Raw genomic sequence first — 17,852 nt, 5'->3', positions numbered from 1 at the left:
ATGTCTTTTATCTGTTTTACTAATGCACCTAACTTGATTACTGCACAATTGGATTGCAACTGCTTAAAAACAGGGTTTAGTGTAGAAAAATAGTTAACCGGACTCATAGGCGCACCGTGCCTTATATTTGCAAGTCCGCCAGACTCACCTATGTTATTTAACATTTTTCAGGATGTGGTGCTATTAGTATAGCTAGTTTTTAGGCATACTCTATTAGGACATACAAAGATTGTTCTATCTGTATGTGTTTTGATCTGTACCTTTATTAGGATGTAATTTTTATATTGTTACTCTATAATTCAAATTTTGTTATTAATTTTGAGTCTTTGTATGGTGGTCGATGGGCTTCCCACTCTATTTTTGTTAATAGAGATTATACAAATTTATTTTTTATTATGCATCCCTCAGATGTGAATGCGTCTTGTTTATTATTTGTAATTGTGGCTTACTAATTGTAAGGTGGGGCTCACCTACCTTGGGATTACCACCAGTCACAAACCCACCAAAATTTGGGTCCCGACAATTGGCATTTTTCATTTTCCATTTTGAGGAAACAATGTTTTTGTTTCTATTATTTTTTTTCTAATCCCGGGGAGGAAATATTTAGTAATCTGAATTTGCTTATGAAACTTGTGAAAGTTGGTGCTCCCTTTTCCTAGCATATTAGTGGAAGGTTGAGGAACCACGGTTTCATGTCAGGTTGATACTAGGCATTCTGAGGGATATGTCACTTACCTTATTAACCTTAATTGGATTGTCAATTTATTTTTTGGAATTGTTGATCGATACTTTTGTCTTATACTTCAAATGTATATTGGGTAATGATAAAGGGATATTTTTGATCCTACCACATATATGGGATGAAACCTTTACCAAGGTTGGACAGTTGATGGGGTTTCATTCTAAAATGTGACAGCTAGCGGTAAATTCTCATGTTAATATGATTGGCTTAAGGCTTCGTTTGGAATGAATAAATTCCATAAAATTTTCTGGAATGAATGAAGAATTTCAATTTTGTGTTTGGAATATAAAAAAATTGAAATTCAATGCCTACCATAGATTTCAACTCAACTAAAACCCAATTGCAAAGAATAGGTGAAATTTGTAAATGGGTTCCAAGTTTTGTAGACAAAACTGGCCCTTAACAATCCAATTTTGTCCACCGACCTTAAGCAACTTCTTTTTTACTCATTTGACAAAACCATCTCTTCCGACAAGGTATGTGTTCTTAAACTTTGGAAATAATTTTTGATCTATGGTACATTTTTTGTTGTGTATATGCTTCTGATTTTTCTTCTTCAGGTCTTGAATTCATGGTGTTCATTCTGATTAATTAGTTGCACTGTTTGCAATTGCCACTATCTATTTTGCCTCTCCTCTTTTGATTTTATGAAGTTAATATCTTGTCAGTTGATGGCTTTCTGCTTAATGTAGGGTTGTTTATGGTACGTTTCACTTTTCCATTTTATGGGTCCTCAATTAATATTAAGGATATTGGAAGTGGGCATTTTGGAACCTTCCAGTTTGTAGTTAGTTTGTTGATGGAAGGTAGTTAACCATAAGAGCTTTCTGAGTTGTCACATAACTGACCAAATAATTTGAGGTTCACTCGTGTTGGATGTCACTCAAGCATGAGAGTATTAGCTGCTTAATTGTTTCAATGCAGGAAAAGATAAAAGTTTGGGATATTTTACTTTGGGCCCTTTTTGAATTGGCGTTCTCATCCCTATCCTATTGAACACCAATTCCAACCCTCACAAATGTTTGATTTTCCCCTTTTTCATTTTCAAAACTTCAGTCTTATTTCCCAACAATTAGGCATTAGAGGGTTCCATTTCTCTCTGTTCCGAAGCTATAATCTGTGTTTTACTAATTAAATTTTTGGTACATTGGTATGTTTAAAGGATTTCATATTTAATAATTGCAGTGATTCATCAAATCTTCTATTGGTTTTGTTATTCATGGTTTAGTTAAGGAAAAAGAGAGAGTTGGGCTTATAAATATGGGTGGGGTTCCTATAACTAAAAACATTTTGCCTTGAACTTAAACTTGAAGCCTAGTTTTAGCCGCGCATTTAATTTCGTCTCAAACAATGTAAATTGTTGTCAAATGGTGGAATTTGAAGTATTATTTAGTTTGACTTCACTTTTTTTTTTTTTTTAGTTTCCTTTGGTAATTCTGACCATTGATTTTATTTTCTATCTTGTTAAATTATGGACTTAATTTGCAAAAGATTTAATTCATATGGGTGATTTTTTTAACAATTAAAAAATGTGACGTTTAAGTTTTTGATGTGTAAAACGTTAAAATTTAATATTTTAATTATTAAAATGATTATTTTTAAAATTTTATTTTCATAGAATATTAGTACGTGTATGTACACATTTATTTTTGTGAAATAACAAATCGTGAAAGATCAATTTGGTAGTATTTTGAATAAGTTGATTGGTTTGGTGTGTTTTTTAATAATTAAAAAATATGATATCTGATCTTTAATATATAAAAAAATGTTTAAGTTTTTGTATTACCCCAATATATGATATACTTTAAAAAAGAATATGACTTTAGGGATAATGGAAGTTCTAGGGTAAAAATGTAGTTTTTGAAAAGTCTAGAGCAATAGTACAATCTCGAAAGATTTTGGTCAAAGAGATAACACGGGCTCCGGCCAAAGTATCAAATGAAAAAGTTTTGGGTCAAGATATTATTGTTGAAAACTTGTAACGGGTTTGCTAGAGAAACGAATTGGCTAGTGTTGGGGGGTGTGGCAGAAAACTATTGGCCATTTGAAGTCATGAAATCTCATTAAGGATCTCGTGAGTGATTGGCAAAAAATGTTTATTAATTGGTCTATAATTGAATGTAAATCCTTTCCAAGTGAGTTTCGGGCCAAAATTAGGAGGGTTTGAGGGGATTTGGAGATGAGGAATATGTTCATGAGAGTGGGGGAAATTCTAGAAAAGGGGAAGAAATGGGTCTCGTCGGAAAATTTATAACTCCACTGAAGTCTGGGTAGAAATTGTTGGAAAATGGCTAGAAATCGGCGATCTTGTCCTATAATCGAGTAAAGGGGAAAGATGGACAGTCGTAGATTCAAACGGGGGTCGAATCGAAGCTAAAATGAGGGAGAAAAGGCCAAAAATTGAGTTGCAGCAAAATTGTCGTAGGGGAAGAAGGCGACACGTGCCGAACACTCGCCAGAGGTGGCCGCACGTGCAAGTGCGTGGGTGATCTTCCTATGGCGCCTGAAGATGTGTTGCAAGTCTTCTTCCCTTGCAAATTTTTAGAAAATAAATTAAATTATTTAAAACAAGATTATGTAAAAATATTTAATGTTTGGTTTTCAAAAATTTGTATTTTCTGCAGAAAATCTATCCTTGCTTATTGTGAACAATACATCTAAAGGGTAAAATAGCAAGGTGAGTGGTTCTTCCATACTTTTATGTCATCCTAGACATTTATAGTTCATTTGTGTGGCTTTGATGCATGCACAACATGTGCCTTGTGTCTCCCACACATTATGTTTTGTTGTTTTCATGCATCATTGTGGTGTTTGTGGTTAGCTAATGGGTTATCATCTGTGATCATGTGCCCATGCATGAGGGGTTAAAGGAGTTTGGACATGATAATGCGGGGATAATGCAACATAATTTTAAAAATTTTGGGTATTTCTTGCATATTTCTTTCTTACTTCCCCAAGTAATTTCTTCATAATCATGATGACTCCATAATAAGAGATTTCTTCTTATTTCTCAAAACCCCATATATTGGGGGTAATATTAGGGTGGATAACATACTCGGCTTGATGTGCCTCATTTAGTAAAGTTTGTCCTAATTCTTTCACTTTAGGCATATAAATTTGATTTAGAAATTGAAATATTTTATTTGAGAACTAAAGTCAAGGTCTTTGACTTGCCCTCGGCTGTTAACCCATGACCTCAATCTCGAGTCTTCTTAGAGTAGCTTGTCGGATCTGTTTTATCAGATGAGAGTGAATTGTTAGGTTAGCGATGTAAATAGATGTTCTTTTAGGATTCATATACTAACAATTGGTTAAAAGCCTCCACCAGTCCCTATCCCTGAGCAATCAGATTGGCCATTTGAGCAAGCTCTCCAATGCATCAACCACAACACTTGCCCTCTCAAGGTGGTACTGGATCGATACATTCGCAATCTTTTAAAAACTCTATCGCCACTGTCTCATAAGAAGTTGATTGATCATTTTAAGATGATTTATATATTAAATATATATTTGAATTGAATAAGACAATGCACGTGCGAGCTGCCATTTTCGTGAGCCTTTTTGCATACTCGTATGTATACAGGCTTTATGGGGTATTGAAGATTAACAACCTGTTGGAGGCAATCTTCTTTGGAGAGTGAGCATTGGGGGTAGGTAAGGAAAATGTTTTTGAAATTTATCGAGAATTGGTTTGGAGCTTTGTGGCATTTCTATAAATAGTAGGTGACACCGGTTGGTTCTTTCTCCAAATGTCCCTATAATTGGGGTAATTAGTGTCGCTTTTATAGTGCCATTTTTGTGGAGACCCTTTAATATTACAAGGGCATTTATCCTCTATTTTTGTTTGTTATGTGGAAGGAGTCAATTGGTTCATGTGTCGCTTATTGGTTGGGCGACTTAAAAGTCGCGTTTGGAGTATAGTTGACGCGAACTTTGCGCATTTACTACAGTAGACACCTTGTGAAAAATGTGCGTACCCGAGGAAGAAAAACAGGGTTTGTTGGTAAGCGCAAGCGGGGTCCACGTATCCTAAAAAAGAGGGTGGACTTGTACTTTATGGGACCCACTTATGAGTTAAAATAGCCTTGAGTGGGAAGCATAGCATTTAACCCAGATTTAAAATTCAAAATTTGAACTCCAAAGACAGACATGTCCAGGAGGTAGTGTACATGTACCAAGAGATAGTTAACACTAATTGCTAGGGGTACTTGATGACGTGTTGACACGTGGTCATCTCAAATTTAAAGTTGTAATTACCCCCTAATGCCCCCTTCATCCCACTGTCCCAATACACCACGTGTCATTCCATGTAATTAATATTCAAATATAAAATTCAAAAATCTTAATAGGGTGATGAAATTAGTGTCAGTTTTGTTTTTTCTACAATAAGTGCCAGGTATAGGTTCGTGGCATGCGCCCGGTCATTGTATTAGCATGGTTCTTAAATTCTGGGTATTTGGCTTGAAAAAATGCCATGTATGTCAAAGGATGGAGAATTCAGACAGGGGACAGTTATGGTGTTTGATGAGAAAGTACGTATTAAATATTATTTTAAGGAAGTGTATCATGTGGTCCATCGAGCAGTTTGGTATGCCTGAGAAGAAGCCTGAGAAGAAGGGGTTGGAGATGAAGAACTCTACATTCTTCAGTGTCCGCTTCTTTGGAGATGAATTCTCTAGCTTGTCCACGAACTCTTTATAGTTGCTTCTAGGGCCCTCGTTGCATAAAATGATGCAGAGAATCCTTTCCTTTATCTATTTGAGTTTGGCGTATTTGCAGTTGGACTGTCGGTCTTTGTGTGCCTTAATAAAAGTTATAGGTTTGTTCAATTTTCAGACAAAAGAAAAGTTAGTAAAGAATGGTTAGATGTTTTCAATTGTGGTAGTTCAGAACTTAATGCATTATCATCATTAAAAACCATAATGATGATTTTGGTCATGGCAAAGAGGCGGAGAGATTTTTGTATTTTTCTTATTTTTTTATTTAATTATTAAATAAAAAATATATAATTTATAAAAATAATATAATTTAAAATTATGATAATTGATAAAATAATTTAAATTATTACATTTTAAATTAATATTTATTTAAAAATTTAATTATATTATTAATTATTTAATTGATAAAAATACAATAATTTATGATTATGATAACTAATAAAATAATAATCTAAAATATGATAATAAAATAATAAAAAAATAAGAATAAAAATAAAATTAAAAAAAATGAGAACGTGAAAAAGACTTTCAATCTAATCTATATATATATTATAACAAAATAACCGTCAAAATTTTTTCTGCCCATTTTTAATTATTATTTTGATATTTTATTATATTTTTTTAATTTTTTTTACTTATCCAAAATAGAATTTTATAGGTCATTAATTAAGTCTAGATTTGTGAAAAATGTGTAGTTCTTGAAACACGTAAATGGTTTTTTTTATGGTTGAATAGTATTTGGAGAATGTGTAAATATACTGGTATATGAAGATACAAGATATAATCTATATTATTAATTTTTAAATATTAACATAAAATTTTAATTGAAATAAATTATAGAAAAATGAGACTTTTTTAAATCGGGAAAAATTTTGAGATATCAGGTAATATTGTCGGATTGTTAAATAAATTTTTTATTTTATATATAGTTTAATTAATTTAAATTTATTTTTTTATAATTTTAAATGTTATAATTTTATATATAACTTAAATGTTATAATTTTATTTTTTAACTTTATTCTTTTATTGCTTTCTTAAAAATGTGACATATCTTAAATGTGATAATTGATCACTAGAGGGAATATGTAAAATTATGTATGAATAATCAATTTTAAAATTTTGATTATTATTATTTATATAATTAATTGATTATTTAAATTATCTTTATTTTATATATAGTTTAATTATTTTAAATTTATTTTTTTATAATTTTAAATGTTATAATTTTATATGTAACTTAAATGTTATAATTTTATTTTTATTTGTTGTTTTCTTAAAAATGTGACATGTCTTAAATGTGGTAATTGATTGTTAGGAGAAATATGTAAAGTCATGTATGTATAATTAATTAATTATTTAAATTATTTTTATTTTATGTAGTTTAATTAATTTAAATTTATTTTTTTATAATTTTAAATGTTATAATTTTATATATAACTTAAATATTATAATTTTATTTTTTAATTTTATTTTTTTGTTGCTTTTTTAAAAATTTGATCTATCTTAAATGTAGTAATTGATTGTCAGGAGAAATATGTAAAGTCATACATGGATAATCAATTTTTAAAATTTGATTATTATCATTTATATAATTAATTGATTATTTAAATTATCTTTATTTTATATATAGTTTAATTATTTTAAATTTATTTTTTTATATTTTTAAATATTATAATTTTATATATAGCTTAAATGTTATAATTTTATTTTTTAACTCTATTTTTATTTGTTGTTTTCTTAAAAATGTGACATGTCTTAAATGTAGTAATTAATTGTTAGAAGAAATATGTAAAGTCATGTATGTATAATTAATTTTGAAAATTTGATTATTATCATTTATATAATTAATTAATTATTTAAATTATCTTTATTTTATGTAGTTTAATTAATTTAAATTTATTTTTTTATAATTTTAAATGTTATAATTTTATATATAAATTAAATATTATAATTTTATTTTTTAACTTTTTTTTTTTGACTTTCTTAAAAATTTGATTTGTCCTAAATGTGTTAATTGATTGTCACGAGAAATATATAAAGTCATATATGGATAATTAATTTTAAAAATTTGATTATTATCATTTATATAATTAATTAATTATTTAAATTATTCATATAAAATAGTTTAATTAATTTAAATTTAGTTTTTATATTTTTAAATATTATAATTATATATATAATTTAAATATTATAATTTTACTTTTTAACTTTATTTTGATTATTATCATTTATAATTAATTGATTATTTAAATTATCTTTATTTTAAATATAACTTAAATGTTATAATTTTATTTTTCAACTTTTATTTTTTTACTTTTTTAAAAATTTGACCTATCTTAAATGTGATAGTGAATTATTAGGAGAAATATATAAAATCATATATGGATAATCAATTTTGAAAATTTGATTATTATTATTTCTATAATTAATTGATTATTTAAATTATATTTATTTTACATATAATTTAATTAATTTATTTTTTTTTATAATTTTAAATGTCATAATTTTATTTTTCAACTTAATTGATTATTGTCATTTATTTAATTCTCTTTTTTCCCATTGGTCTACTTCGAAGATGTGCTATATGTTGGACTTTGGAAAATTAAATACAAATTAAATTTGTGTTTTGAAAATTATGTTAAGTAAGATTTGGATTGTGTGGCAAAGTGTGGGACAAAAAGGAAAACTTAATGGTGACATGTGATTTGATAAATTGAGAGAAATAAGAGAATTTGAAGGAAGAAAAAATAATAAAAGAAAACAAATATCTCTCTCTCTTCTTCCTCTTCATTCCCGTTCAATACTTCCATTTGCTCTCTTCTCCTTTCTCAATTCTTCTTTACTTTTATTTAATAAATTTTAACCGTATTTTTTTATCCAATTTGGTCTTTTGGTGTAACATAACACCACTATTCTGTCAAGTAAGTGATATGAATGCAACTAGGAAAAATTAGGCCTTGAGGATTCATGTGGTACGCACATATGAGACAAATACACGTGAAAATTAAAAAAAAAAAAACGTCTACCATTGAATGCATATTTTAGAATAAAGATGTTGGTTATCATTTATTCTTTTCTCCTGTTATCATGTAATTTTTGTATTTTTTTACGCATTGCTTATTGTATTATATATTAATTTAGGTTTATTTTTTATATGGTTTCGGGATAAAGTTATGTGTTTTTTATTGTTCGTCTGCCCTTGAATGTATATAAGGAAATCTTTCAAAATTTGTAATCCTTTTGTTGTATTCTTATGATTGTAACATAATTATTTTGTTTATTTTTTACTTCTTTATTGTGATTTTCATTTATTGTAAGTACTAAATTATACAACTTTCGCTTTAACGATTTATTTATTTTTTTCAATATCCATGCATCGCATGGGTGATCCACTAGTTTTCATTATTATAGCTTAATAAATCATAAAAAAAGTCAAAAAAAAAAAAAATCTAATTCTCTTACATTAGTTTTGGATTTCGCCAATGGTCAGTGTTGATAATTGTTGAGTACGACGGATCCAAGTTCATCGATTTTTTTTGGGGGATGTCTGGCTTTTCAGAACCTCAAGTAGAGATTGGATCATGTTGAAAATTAGCTTCTTAAAAATTAGAAAACGAAACATTTTCTTCTAGTATTGTCCAAAATTACTTGTGAAGCTCGGATTGAGTTTTGAAAAATAGTTTGAATTGGTTTCTGGGTGAAATCACACATAATTAGAAAACTAAGTCTGGAAACTCAAAAAGATTAAGGATAAATTTTTTTAATGAAAATGAGATGTTTATGAATACCACGATTTCGTTAAACTTCAAAATCTTGAAATGGCACGATAATGTATCAATCGTATAAAGACATCTCGTCTTAACAATGGAGAACACATGATTGAAAAATATGAAATCTTTTTCGATGAATGGTTGAATATATGAATCAAGTGAGGAATATAGATATGCATGAAGAAGATAAATAAACAAAGAATACAAGGATTTATCGTGGTTCGTCATACCTATTGTTGGAGGGCAAAAATTTCGAATACATAGCCATAAATTAGATTTTGAAGCCTAGCTTGAGCTTCATATGATAGTGTAATTGAAGCTGCATAACGATCACTTATTGGAAGCCTGACTAGGAGCTTAGAGGCATTTTTGGTGTCGAAAATCGTGTGGATAGCTGCAACAGAAGTAGGTCTTTGTTCATGGTTGAAGTAAGGGACAAAGACACATCCTTGGATACATCTTATTCTCAAGATTTTGCAGGCACCGCATTGAGAACCTGATGCTCGAGTTATGATCAGAGTAGCATCGGCAGCAGTAGTGTCGATGGCCATGACAACTAGCAGAAGGAAGACAATAATTGTATTTGCTCTTTGTTTTTGGACATAAGGAATATTGGAAAAACGAAATGGGCTTTTTGATTTTCGTCTAACCTTGAGCAAGATGGACGGGATTCGATTATATAATTAGACCCAACTCGACATGGAGAGAGACACTATGAAATCAATCACAAAATCTGCAAGTTTGCTAATTATGTGTGATTTTTAGGTTAATAATCTATAAGTTTATCTAGCTTTTTTGAAGGAGTTTGCAAACTCTTGTGCAAATCTTCAAAATGTTCAAAATTAGTTTAACCCAGAAATCAATTCAAACTCTTTTCTAAAACTCGATCCGATTTTTACAGGTAATTTTGGACATATCCTAGAAGAAAATGTTTCATTTTCTAGTTTTAGGAAGCTAATTTTCAACATGATCCAAACCTCATATGGGGTTCTGAAAACCTAGTTATCTAAAAAAAAAACGTCGATGAACTTAGATCCGTCGTGTTCAGCAATTATCATCAATATTGATCATTGGTTAAATTCAAAGCTACTGAAGGAGAATTAATTTTTTTTGACTTTTTGTATGATTTATTAAATTACAATAATAAGAATTGGGTTGATGGCTTTTTCCAAGTTGTTCTCATTTTCTTTAATTTTATTTTATTTTTATTTATTTATTATGGAGGATTATAGTTGATTGATAAAACAATAAAACAAAATGATACTAATTGATAAATTATTATTTTGTTATCTTATTTTATATTATTATTTTATTAATTAAATAATTAATAATATAATTAAAATTTTAAATATATATTAATTTGAAATGTAATAATTTAAATTATTTTGTCAACTATCATAATTTTAAATTATATTATTTTTATTAATTAAGAAAGAGACGGGAATCTTCTCGTGTCTTTGCCAGGGCCAAAATCATTATTATGCTTTTTAATGATGATGATGCATTAAGTTGTGGACGACTATATTTGAAAACATTTAGTCATTCTTTACTAATTTTTTTTTTGGTTCGAAAATAGAAACTCACTCACCCCTTTAGGAACTGCGGGTCCACATTGTCTATGAGGTATCACGCATCATCGTTGTGTTAATAATTATGTGACTCGAGATTCCTTGCCTACAAAATTTTACCCGTCTTTAATGGGTCTTTCAATATAAGGCCCTTGGGCTTGCTAGGCTTGCTTCTTTCGGGCTTGATATTGTCGGCAACCCACTCAAGCATGTCTACTGGAATGTGTGAAAAAATATAAAATTTAGGTTGATATACTTGGGCAGGTTTTTTAAAATGCTTATTGAAATTATGACTGAGTTTATTTAAATTAAGACAATAACCTTTTGGATTGTCTTGATAATCTCAAACGCCTTCCCTTTATCCCAGTGGCAAGTGCAGCTGTGTAGACGTTCGATATATTGTTGTCGAAACTCTTATTTTGGCGGTCTAGCCAAAAAGTCCTTTAGTCAGTGTAATTGCCCTATTTGGCAATGTAAACTTGAATTGCGGAACATGAATTGGTCACTTGTATGTTTGGATGAAAATGGACAAATCTAGACGGGGAAACGAGGTCGAAGAACTTCTTGTTTTGCATATGAATTTTTCCTTTGAATTGAATAAGACAGTGTAGGTGCGAGTTGTCATCTTCGTGAGCCTTCTCGCATACTCGTATGTATACGAGCTTTATCAGGTATTGAAGGTTAACAACTTGTTGGAGGCAATCTTCTTTTGAGAGCGAGCATTGGGGGTAGGTAAGGGAAATGTTTTTGGAATTTATCCAGAATTGGTTTGGGGCTCGTGGCACACCACACAAATTTCTTAAGGCCCAGCCCATTAAACCACTCGATGAAACCCGAACCAGACTGCTTGATGGATCACATGGTTCACTTCTTTAAAATAGTATCGAATCTGTACTTTTTCATTAGACGCCATAACTGTCCCTTGTCTGAACTTTCCATCTTTCGATATTTGTGGCATTTTTTCAAGCCAAACTTTTGAAAATTTAAGTACCAGGCTAATACAATGACCAGGCGCATGCCATGAACTCGTACCTGACAGTTATTGTAGAAGAAATAAAACTGACACTAATTTCATCCCCTTTTAAGATTTGTGGGTTCTATATTTGAATATTAATTACATGGGTTGACACATAGTGCATTGGAATAGTAGGGACGAGAGAGGCATTAGGGGTTAGTTACAATTTTAAATTTGAGATCATCATATGTCAGTACATGCTTGGGATCAAGTATCCTTTGTAATTAGTGTTAAGTATTTCTAGTACATGTACTACCTTTTGGACATGTGACTCTTTGTTCGAATTTTGAATTTGAATTCTGGTTTAAAAGTTACGTTTTTTAGTTAAGCCTATTTTAACTCATGAGTGGGTCCCACAAAATACAAGCCCCCACCCTCTTTCTCTGAATGCGTGGATCTTGCTTGCGCTTCCCAATAAACCTTATTTTGTTCTCCCAGGTACGCACTTTTTTCACAAGATGACTATTGTAGTAAATGCACAAAGTTCACGTTAACTGTATTTCAAACGCGATTTTTAATCTCCTAACTAATAAACGGCACGTGGATCAACCGGTTCCCACCACATGACAAACAAAAATAGAGGGTTAATGCTTAGTGTTTAATGTGTAAAATGTTAAAATTTTATTTTAATTATTAAAAAATATTATTTTAGGTTCATAGCTTAAGAGATAAAAGAAGATATAAACAACTGAATAAGAAAAGAATGGAACCAAATTCATGGAAGAAAAAAAGCGAATTGAATTCAATTATACTTTGTGTTTAATAATAGAAGACAGTTTCATTTTTTAATTAGTGATTTAGATACTTAAATGCTTGGGATTTAAAAAAAAATTAAACTAATTTAATCTTTTTTCAATCAAAGATGAGTTTTAATCTAATGTCCCTTTACATAATTTTTAATTTTTTTAATGGCATACCTCATTTATTTTTTATATATATATTTTACATAGTATAAATAATATCTTTGTTTACTCAAAGATTTAAAAATAATAATTTTTAATAATTAAAATATAAAAATTTAATATTTTTTATATATTAAAAATTAAATATTATATTTTTTAATTATTAAAAAATACATCAAACCAATTATTTAAAATACTGCCAAATTGATTTTTTATAATTTATTATTCACAAATAAATGTGTTCATACATGCATTTTCTGTCACAATAAAATTTTAAAAATTAAAATATTAAATTTTAACATTTTAGTCACATTTTTTAGTGATTAAAAAGTGCACCATATGTATTAAACTTTTTATAAATTAAGTTCATAATTTAGTAAGACAAAAAATAAAATCAATTGAAAAAATTACCAAGGGAAATTAAAAAAAAAAAAAAAGTGATGCCAAACTGATAATACTTGAAATCCCACCATTTGACAACAACTTACATTGCTTGAGATGAAATTAAATGAGTGGCTAAAACTAGACTTCAAGTTTAAGTTTAAGGCAAAATGCTTTTAGTTATAAGAACTCTATCCATATTTATAAGCCCAATTCTCTTTTCTTTTTCTTTAGCTGAACCATGAATAACAAAACTAGTCAAAAGATTTGAATAATCACTGTAATTAATTATTAAATATTAAACCCTTTAGACATACCAATGTACCAAAAATTTAATTAATAAAATACAAAGATCATAGCTTCTAAACAGAGAGAAATGGAACTCTCTAATGCCTAATTGTTGGGAAATAAGACTGAAGTTTTGAAAAGGAAAAAAGGGAAAATCAGACATTTTTCAGAATTGGAATTGGGGTTCAATAGGGATGAGAACATCAATTCATAAAGGGCTCAAACTAAAATATCCAAAACTTAGGTTGCGCTTTTTTTTTGGGTTGTTTTCAAATTATTTTTAATTTAATTTTTAAAATAATAAAAATACGTTTATTTTATCATTTTTGAAAATAAGAAAAATTTTTATAAAGGAAACTCAAGTTTTTAACTAAAACAATCTCTAAATCCAAAATATGAAAAATATAATTTATTTTTCATGTTTTGACTCTAAAAAGAAAAGGAAAAAAAAGAAAAGAAGGAAGAAAAATAATTTATTCTTAAATTTTAAAGATAAAATTATATATTTATTTAAAAATTAAAAAATATAATATATTTATATTATAATTAAAAATATAAAATAATATATAATATATTATTAAATATAATACATATATTATGTATAATAATATTTAATATAAATTATCATTCAAATTTCAGTAATTTATTAATTAAATTTATTATTTTATTTTAATAATAAAATTTTATTAAAAAGAATTAAATTTATTAAATAAAATATTATATAATATATATTTTTAATTTTTTTTTAAAATAAACGTTTTTTTATTGATACAATCTTATCATTTATAATCATATTTTGTAATATTAGTTCACGTCTTTAATTTTTATTTTAATGCTTCTTATTTATAATCATGATCACACTTATTTTTTTTAAATTTATTTATTTATTTATTTAAAATTAAATAGTTATAATTTTTTGAATAATTAAATTTATTTTATAAAATATCATTAAAAAAATATTTTTAAAATTAAAAAAAGACGTGTTTTTTAGTTTTATGTTCTAAAAAATAATTTTTTAAAATAAAAAAGAGTGTATTTTTAATTTTTTTAAAATAAATTATCAAAATTAAAAATAAAAAATAACACAGCCTTTATCTTTTCCTGCATTGAAACAATTAATCAGCTCATACTCTCATGCTTGAGTGACATCCAACACAAGTGAACCTCAAGTTATGTGGCAACTCAGAAAGCTCTTATGGTTAACTGCTTTCCATCAACAAACTAACTACAAACTGGAAGGTTTCAAAATGCCTATTTCCAATATCTTCAATATTAATTGGAAAAGTGAAAGGCACCATAAACAACCCTACATCAAGCTGAAAGAAAGCCATCAACTGACAAGATATTAACTTCATAAAATCAAAAGAGGAGAGGCAAAATAGATAGTGGCAATTGCAAACAGTGCAACTAAATAATCAAAATGAACACCATGAATTCAAGACCTGAAGAAGAAAAATCAGAAGCATTTACACAACAAAAAATGTACCATAGATCAAACATTATTTCCAAAGTTTAAGAACACATACCTTGTTGGAAGAGAGGGTTCTGTCAAATGAATAAAAAAGAAGTTGCTTAAGGCAGGTGGACAAAATTGGGAAAACAATTGATTGTTAAGGGCCAGTTTTTGTCTACAAAACTTGGAATTCATTTACAAATTTCACCTATTCTTTGCAATTGGGTTTTAGTTGAGTTGAAATCTATGGTAGGCATTGAATTTCAATTTTTTTATATTCCAAACACAAAATTGGAATTCTTCATTCATTCCAGAAAATTTTATGGAATTTATTCATTCCAAACGAAGCCTTAAGCCAATCATATTAACATGAGAATTTACCACTAGCTGTCACATCTTAGACTGATACCCCATCAATTGTCCAACCTTGGTAAATGTTTCATCCAATACATGTGGTAGGGTCAAAAATATCCCTTATCATTACCCAATATACATTTGAAGCATAAGACAAAAGGATCGATCAACAATTCTAAAAAATAAATTGGCAATTCAACTAGGGTTAATAAGGTAAGTGACATATCCCTAAGAAGGCCTAGTATCAACTTGACATGAAACCGTGGTTCCTCAACCTTACAATAATATGCTAGGAAAAAGGAGCACCAACTTTCACAAGTTTCATAAGACAATTCAGATTACTAAATATTTTCTCCTTGAGATGGGAAAAAAATATTAGAAAAAAAAATATTGTTGATCATCGAAAATTTTCAAGCCTCAAAATGGAAAATACCAATTGTCATGACCCAAAGCATTTCAAGTGATTTTGAGGCAAATTGATGCCAAATTGAGGGAATCAAAGGGGAGGATCTTGTTCTTGAGAGAGATGCGAAAATTTTGCAAAAAGAAAGAGAAAAAATGGTAGAGAAACGAGGGAAAATGCGCCTCACCAGAGTTTTTGGGTTTTCATCGAAGTTCATGCCAAATAGTCTGAAAAACTGCAAGATAAGTTTGGTTTCTTATTATATTCCTATAGAGGGAGAAGAGAGGGAGTCGTAGGTTTAAACGAAGATCGAATAAGAGTTAAAACGAGAGAGATATGGCAAAAAAATTAGAGGGGTCGTTTGTTGTCACCGGAGAAAACAGTAGTGCGTGCAAAACACGCGCCAAAAAGGGTTGCGCTTGCAGCGCATGGCCATCCTTCTTGGGGCGCATGGGACCTCTTTTTTACCTGCAATTTCACAGAAAAATAATATAGAAAGGTTAGAAAAAATTATGTAAAAATATTTGAAATTTGGTTTATGAAAACTCGTGTTTTTTGTAGAAAACCAAACCTGGTAAGGCGTGAACAGTACTGTAAAGGGTAAGACAGTAATGTGAGTGGTTCTTGCATGTTTGGTGACATCCCGGACATCTATTGTTTCATTTGTGTGTAGTATGTGGCTTGCATAACATGTGCTTTTTTGAAATTGCATTGTATCTTTATTTGTTATGTATTTTGGCTTTTGTGGCTAGCTGGTGGGTTGTCATGTGTAAACTATCACGTAGGCTTGTGTAAGGGGGCTACCTTGTGCCTGTGTAAAGGGGTTGAAGGGTTTGGATATGATAACATTCTGGCATGATTTTCACTGAGGGGAAGAATTTCATGACATTTGACATACTTGCATACACACGCATATATTTTCTTTTTTGAATCATCTCACTTAGATATAACTATCTAATTTTGGTGTTTCATACTCTTGGGATATTCAACATCTCAAGTATATCAAACGTGACAGGTACCCCGAAGACAAGTAAGAGGAAAGACAAAGCGGTAGCTGAAATTTAATTTGATTTTCAATTGTTCTTGTACTACGAATCCTTGTATAAAGAAAAGCCATTGTAACCTTTGGATTTTTCTATTTATTTCTAAATTAGATGTTATGTAAAGAGGCTACTATTATGGGTTTTCATTTCTTTGAGGTTGTGTACCACGATTGTACTTGTATCAGTATGTATATACCTCGAATGATGCACTATGGATGTTGTATAAGGGAGTTGTGTTAATACTAGAGGTTTATTTTTTGTAATTTTGAGGAATTTATTTTTCACAGCTATATAGCAGAAATCTTTATTATCTAGCTTTAGCTAGCTTTCAGGTTCGATCATTCGCTTTCATTGATAAAGATTTCTATAACACCTGTGTGGGATATTAGTTTGTATTTAGAATCATTGTATATTTAAAAAGTGGAGCATTACAGTTGTTATTACCAACTAACAACTGTAACGTCCATCTCGAACCAAGACATAAGGTACGAAATAAACATAAATCTTACATGGGCATTATGAAAATCCCGTAAAATACAAGTATGATTGTAACCTAAGCACATATAGGGACTTCCAAACCAAATGTATAACTATACACATATCTATCTTGTTTAGCTTTCTGATATCACAAAAATATGCCCTTCTTTCCTTATTTTCCTCCTTCTATCACGTGATAGCAACGAATTGAAATTAAAATACATCACTTGTATAAGTTATTACAACCACGAATAAAATGTTACAATCACTAGCTAAACTTGCGCAACCGATCATTCTTCTCTTGAGCTCGACACTGGATTACCTGCCATGTTTGTTATACCTAGAACGTTGAATGGTCAAGGGGTATGAAACACCTAAAAATTAGACAACAACGTCTAAGTGAGGGTAGGATTCCTACCAGACGTCCGAGTTTGCCGAGAGACCTAGGCGCCAAATCAACCAAGGAGTTAACTCTAACCAAAAAGGCATAGCACCGAACTCAAATGAGGGATCTAGGTGAGTCTACGGGCATAGGCATCGGATTTTCTGGTGATCTTGGGCCAGCTCCTGGTCATCGACACCAGATTACTACTAGGCGACTTGACCTTCAGGAGCGGGTGGCGCTTGAGTCATTGTATCTGCATTACATTCCATGACATATACAAACAGTCAGGAACAGAGAGATTTTACGTGGTTTGGCTTATAATTTTGCCTACTCCATGAGAATGCAAGGTGTAT

The sequence above is a fragment of the Diospyros lotus genome, chromosome 12, assembly GCF_014633365.1.
Source record: "Diospyros lotus cultivar Yz01 chromosome 12, ASM1463336v1, whole genome shotgun sequence".
Taxonomy (NCBI): domain Eukaryota; kingdom Viridiplantae; phylum Streptophyta; class Magnoliopsida; order Ericales; family Ebenaceae; genus Diospyros; species Diospyros lotus.
The sequence above is the reverse complement of the archived record's forward strand: the minus strand, read 5'-3'. Positions refer to the sequence as shown.